The following is a 7,218-nucleotide window of genomic DNA, read 5'->3' on the forward strand; positions in this document are numbered from 1 at the left end:
GGGATGAGTAAGAAGCCTCTGTCCTGGGGCAAGGGCAGCAGACACCGAACTGTGCACCACTCCTGCGCGACAGTACTGGAATGGAGGGATGAAGAGAGCGCTGTGGGAGATCCGAGGGGGGCATGACTAAGAGTATGCAAGGATCAGGGAATGTTTCCCATGTTTCCCACGGACGTTGATCACTGCTCCGGGTCAGGAAGGATGAAGAGGAATTGATCAAGGGGAGAAGGGGGTGGAAGGTCGTGCTGGCCATGGGCGGAAAACAAAGCCTAAGTGCAAAGAGGAAAGTAGGACACAGCGAGACAAGAGGCGGGAAGGAGTCTGTGCAGTTGATCAGTGTATGATTCCCTAATAGACTCAAGGGCACGATGGACCAGAGTGAGAAGGGCAGCTAGGAATTGTCTCTGCTGTGCTGCACCCATGCCTCAACCACCCAGGCTGACTGCAAGCAAACACCAGGACCTGCTGCGTCCGTCTCACCCACAGATGCTAGAGCGCCAGGAAATGAGTGGCCTGCACTGGTCAGAGTGTGCTACCACGAGAATATGACCCATAGAGGAGGGAAGGAGAGACCCGGGCATTGAAATGTTTGGAGGAAAATACATTGAAATGATACGAGCTCTAATCTATTATCTGTAAGTGATAGGATTATGAATGACTTTAATTTCTTTTTATTTATCTCGATTTTCTATTGTATGGTGAGCTTACATATAAACTATTTAATGAGCTACTAATTGAGTGATCTTTAATACAGTCACATTCTAATAAAAAGGGTTCCTAAAGTTTAGTTACCTTCATGATAATGGCACCTGACCCATAGGTAGAAAGGTAGAGGGCAAAAAAACTAGGACTAGCTCATTCACTGGGCAGAGAGAAATGTGGGATATGTCGCATTTATATGTGGTGCTGCCACCACCACCCTCCCTCAGCCCACGGGCAGAGACAAACCTATAGCCATCTTAGTGCCCCCTGTCTCTAGCACAATATCTGGTACAAGTGGGTACATAGTTAATAAATTTTGTGTAATGAAGGAATGCTAGGCCTTCTGACCTTAAAACAGACCTCTTTCCACTGTAACAGTGATGCTCATATGTTAGCACATGGCAGAATTACCTTGTTAAAACACAGAATGCTGGGCCCCACCCTCCTGAACTTCTAATTTAACAGGTCTGGGATAGGCCCAAGAATCTGAATTTCTAACAGGTTCCCAGATAATGCTGGTGCTGCTCACCTGGGGCCACGCCCCGAGAACCACTGCTCGATAACATCCTGTCTTCAGCTGGAAAGATCCTAAGGGCTGCCTGCCGCCACACATGCTTTTCCTAACCATGCCTTGAAAGAATGCCCCAGAAGATGCCATGAGAAAGAGTCAAAGCCAACATAATTGGCAGAGAGCTAAAATGACCAAGAATGCTTTAAATTCAGTTCAACAGCTTACTAATTACATTTTTGTCCAGTACTAGGACTTGAAGGGATTACAGAAGACATTTCCACTGTTCGGTATCTTTAAAGATCGTAGAGTTTGGTCATGGAGGAAATAATATATACAGCTGGGTAACAAAATATGTGGTCTCAATAAGCTCTGGAGGAATTAAAGAAGGGAGAGATCAACGTTAACTAGCCGAGCAACCAGCAAGGCAAAGCTTTACAGAAAATCTAGGTTTGGGACCTCAAAGGATGGTATTTAGGATATTTATTGCTCTGTAACAAACCCCAAAACTTAGTGGCTTAAAACTACTGTTATCTCACGGTTCTGCAGGCTGACTGCACCACTCAGCGAGATGGTCTGCTTGGAGTCGCTCATCTTGTTACTGTCAGCCTAGATCCCCCTGGAGGCGAGACTGGGCTGTTGTCTAAGATGCTTCTTCACGGGGCACCTGGGTGGCTCAGTCCTTAAGTGTCTGCCTTCAGCTCAGGGTGTGATCCCAGAGTCCTGGGATGGAGCCCCACATCAGGCTCCTCTGCTGGGAGCCTGCTTCTCCCTCTCCGTCTCCCCCTGCTTGTGCTCCCTCTCTCGCTGGCTCTCTTTCAAATAAATAAATAAAATTAAAAATAATAATAAGATGCTTCTTCACTCACACGTCTGGTGCGTTGGCCCCGCTCCACGTGGCTTCGCTCAGAAGAGTTCCCTGGACTTACTGACAGTTCAGAGCTGCAAGAGACAGGCTGTGGAAACTGCCAGGCCTCGTAACGAGTAGGTCCAGAACTGGCACAGTCTCACCTCCACCACATTCTACTGGTGAAATTAGTCACAGGTCAGCCCGGATTCCACGGGGTGGGGAAACCGACCCCAGCCCGCAGGGGGCAGTGGTGTGCGTGCACAGAGGAGCGGACAGTGATGGCGGCTCTTTGGTGGAGACGAATTACCCCAGAGACACAGGCAGAGGAAACCACTCACGGCAGGGAGGTGTAAGAGCCAGATGAGGAGCAAGAGGAGATCTGCAAGCTTGTCTATCAGGAAAATCAAGAGGTTGGGTCCGACCTGAGGAATAGGGGCTGTATCGCTTAGTTCTCAGGTCGCAAAGTGGCTCTCGCTCATACCCACGGAGCGTCTGGCTCCCGGCGTCAGGGCTGAGTGGTGCGCACGCAACCTACGCCAGGCACAGCCCAGCCAGCGGGACCAGAGATTAGGGGGAGATGCCGATGTGTGGGGCGGGAATTACAGTCGGCTGTGATGACTGCTAACGGGGAGACTGGGCTGTCAGGAAAGCATCTAATTCAGACAAGGAGGCAGGAGGGAGAGGAAGGGGTGGCTCAGGGTTATTTTTAAAAGATTCCTCTAACAAATTTCTGGGCAAGATTGGAGGAGGGAAAAACAAGCCAAGGAGAGCAGTCAGGGGCTGTAGCAATTCAGGTGACTAGAATTAGACCTTCTAAATCTCCTTCTTCATCTTTGAAGAAGGAAGATGCAGCCCGGACAGGGAGCACGCCTAGAGCATCACGGGGTGTTAAAGTTGCCACAGCGTCCCTCTTAAAGATTTAGTTCCAGCCAACAAGTGAAGTCATCTGATAAAACGTGTAAAAGGACAAAAGGTGGTTGAGACGATACGGGCACCATCCAGCATACCTGGGAGATCACATCACAGGCAGCAGAGCGGAATGTTCTTTCCTCGTGCCCTGGAAGCAGCTGCCGGACTCCAAAGGAAGGACTTACTGTGTTTTTAGAGGCACACTGAGTCACTGACCAACCTTTAGGGGAGGGATTTTGATTTTGTTGTTCTTGTCTAAATTACATAAGCGCATGTCTTTAGGACAACACCTGCAGCAAACTGCTTGGATGCAGTGTCAAGAAAGGAGCAACCGCTTATCCTAATCCTGGAGGGATCGTTCTCCATCGGAGCCCAGGCGCCACCGCCGGCTGCCCACCACCACTACCTGTGTCAGGGGCCCGGCCAAGGACACCGTGGCGGCTCAGTGAATATTTGACTAGCTTAAGACGTACACGGAATTTTGTACAGATCGCAGATGGTGGTGGGGGTAGGTACATGGGGAGCACTTCACTCTGCATCCTAAACTCGAGCTCTGGTGTGCAGTGAACGATTGCGAGAGACGGAGAAGCTGCCCCATCCTCCCGAGAGCGCGGGAATGATGCTTACACTCGGCCCTGGTACAAACTGCAGTGAGTTTGCAGGGAACATGGTGATGGCTAGGTCAACAAGATGACGAGGCAGCCCCCATCTCATCATCCTTCCCATTTGTGTCTTGATCCTTACTGTTTTCAGGTGACTCTTTTCCTATCGACTCCTTTTGCTCTCTGCTAGCTTTCATTCAAGATTCTTCCCCGAGACCACAGGTGTCAGGAAAAGGGAGGGAAATGGTACAAATGTGCATTTCCCCCTCACCAGCTTGGCCCACTGCCAGACACTGCCCAAGAGGAAGCGGAGAATCTGAGAGGAGACGCTTGGGGAGATGAATGAGGAAGAAGGGGATCACAGCAAGCAGAAAGGAGGGAAAAGAGAAGGAGGCAACAGGAGGCTAGTGGGGGAGGAACGCCAGGGCCAAAGGCAGGGCCTGGGGCATGGGAAGCCGGGAAGTGGACAGAGACCTCTGTACTGAGCAGTGAGCCTCCTGGCCAGCCCGGCCCTGCTGCCTCACTTGTGCTTTGTCATTCCACGCTCTTAGAAGGAGGGAAGTGATGAAATTTGGGTTCATCAATTCAGATATTTAGTTGTTCAGAGTTAAATGCTATGTTAATCTCCGTTGCTGCTGTAACGAATGAACACCGAGGTAATTGCTTAGAACAACACAGAATTATGAGCAATTATGTAATGGCTTAGAACATGGTTCTAGAGGTTAGAGTTCTGAAACGAGTCTCACTGGACTAAAATCAAGGTGTCTACAGGGCCTTCTGAAGGTTCCAAGGCAGAATGTGATTCTTTGCCTTTTCCAGCTCCTAGAGGCCACCTGCGTCCCGTGGCTCACAGCCCGTTTCTCCGTCAGCAGAGGCCAGGCAAGTCCTCCCTCACATCGCTGGAAGCTTGCTTCTGACTCCCAACTTTCCAGTCTCCTCCTTCCCCTGTGATCATACTGGGCCCACTGGAGAATCCAGGATAATCACCCTATTTTACGGTCATCTGAGTAGCAACCTTGTCTCCATCTGCAATCTTCATTCCCTTTTACCATGTAACCTAACATACTCGTGGGTCCCAGGGATTAGGATGTGAACATCACGGGGGTGGCACCTTTGGTCTGTTGACCAAAACCGTTATCACCTTGTTAAAGCCATACAGTTTCAAAATTTTCCTAGCATTCTTGAAATCCAAGAACTCTGAATGCCAGTTATTTGTTTTCCCTCTTACAGGTTTTCTGGAAACAGCAGTAACAGTCCTCACTATTTGTCATTTAAACAAAGGCAGACTTACTGCTTTGACCACATGGACATGTCACGATAGCGAAGCAGTACGCTTGCTTCAGCAGACGGCGCACCTCTTGCAGTGCGACCCGCGTGTCACCCACCCACCTCTTCCCACCGGTGCCACACAGTGCTCAGGGGTCCTGCATTCACAGTCCTGGGGAACCCAGCCCCTTGTTTGGGTCGGTGTTCTAGCTTCTGTGGAACTGGATGGCTGTTGGGTAAAAGGACTCTTGACCATCTACCCAAGCAATGTCATAGCACTGCGGGTGCAGGTGCTTGCAAGCCAGAAGGGCGCCCTAGTTCTAGAAGGGCTAGACTTCAGTCAACAAGAAAAGCACTGGACTGGCTATTGTTTTTGACATCACAATTAGGCACGGGAGATAATGAGTTAAAATTACCAGAGAATAAGGAAATAATACATTTCTGTTCTTTATTTCTCAGCTATTTCATAATGTTACTTTAAACTGGCAACAGGATCACCTTCCTGATGACAAAAGCCCACTTTTTTTTTTAAGAGGTATTTATTTAGAGAGCAGGTGAGTGCAGAGGGTTGGGGCAGAGGGAGAGAGAAACTCAAGCAGACTCCCCACTGCACGTGGAGCCCGATGCAGGGCTTGATCCCACAACCCCAAGAGCACAACCTGAGCCGAAACCCAGAGTCAGACGCTTACGCAACTGCACCACCCAGGTGCCCCACCAGAAGTCCACTTTTAAAATGGTGGGGTGTATATACAATTTCAGGAGCTTAGAACAATAAATGCTGTGTGTGTGTGTGTGTGAGAGAGAGAGAGAGAGAGAGAGAGAAGAGACAGAGGTTAAGACTGAGATTATATGGGTGGCTTAAGCATTGGAAAGAGACTTTTTAGCCTCCCTCAAGTAGCTACCATTTATGAACACCATCCGGACTTTGCCGCACAGTTTAGGTATGTTTTCTGTGATCCTCAGAACGACTTCTCATGGCAGGTATTACAAACAAGGAAACTGAGGATAAATGTGACCTGTGGTCACACAGCTACTAAGTGGCAGAGAAAGGAAATATCCCCTTGGCTGCCTGCCTCTAAAGCCCTTGCTCCGTCTTGCCCAGAATAACTCCCCGCTGGATCACCTCATGCCTATCCGGTACGTGGTGGCCATGGAAATATGTAGAAGTGCCACTGCCGAAGGCCGGAGGTCACAGGGTTTGTCCGCGCCTCCATCATCCACGAGCTCCCTCAGCAGCACGGGCTCCCTCGGTTTCCTGCTCAGAGGCTGTCCCATGACGGGCCAGCATGATAGACCTGTGAGCCTCCCCCTTGCTTCTGCTGCCACATCACTTCTCCCCAAAGATGGCTAGAACTTACTCAAGAAGAAGTGAAGAAATTGGGCAAACAAAAAGAAATGAAGAAACGGAGCAAAGAAGAAACAAAGACAAAATGAGAGCCCACGTGTCTGTGCCGGAAGGGAGCATCTCCGTGAGGTAGAACGCCGGCAAGCACACGTACCGTTACCGTGGAAAGACTCGTGGGACTTGCTCCAAAAAACCTGGGAACCCTGATTTGACATTATTTACCAAGTCCTCTTTAGACTGCATCCCCAGAGGAGAGGGGTCTTTGAACTCAAATTCAATGCTGACCAAAGCAAACTAGTAAAAATGTTAATTAAAAACAAAGCCGAAAGCAACAATAGCCTAAATACTAGAGAAAATTTCTTTTGTGAATTAAATTCACTTAGTAATAAATTCATTCTTAAGGTTACATTATTTCTTTTTTTCTTAAGGCTTTGGAAGCTTTCAGTTTACAGAAAGAGGTTATTATTGATGGAATTCAGCTTTCCTGAGAACTCCATATTATTTTAAAAATCTAAGAGTTCATATGCACTGCAGTAAGAGACATGGTCTCACAAGATGCAAAAACCTTCCTGAAGGTGTGGCAGATCTGCTCCTGGCCCAGGCCCCATGCAGTGCACAGCACCAAATCCTTACAGGAACCAGTCCCTCAGAATAAGCGTCTCTGATTTATCCCCGAAGAAGCTAGTACATTGGAAGAGTCACATAGTAATACTCAACAATATTGGTTAAAGAAAGAAATGTGTATTCAGGTATATGTATTCACGGACTCACAGAATTACACGAGCACGTGTATTTTCCAAGGCAAAACAATTCGGGTAAAACTGCCCTCCTCTTTTCCAGTCCCCCTTCCTTCAAACATCTTCTGCCTTTGGGTTTTCCTCTTGAACACTGCTGTTGACATTAGTTTTCATTAGATCAGAATCCTATACAAAATGCTGGGGAAAAGAAGACAGGAGATACATCTGACCTCGACTCCAAAGCTTCACAGATGGCCCATAACATGAAAAGGAGCCAGAACAGATTTCAACACGGTTTC

Source organism: Ursus americanus, chromosome 17 (assembly GCF_024610735.1).
Source record: "Ursus americanus isolate L20-20 chromosome 17, mUrsAme1.1.p, whole genome shotgun sequence".
Taxonomy (NCBI): domain Eukaryota; kingdom Metazoa; phylum Chordata; class Mammalia; order Carnivora; family Ursidae; genus Ursus; species Ursus americanus.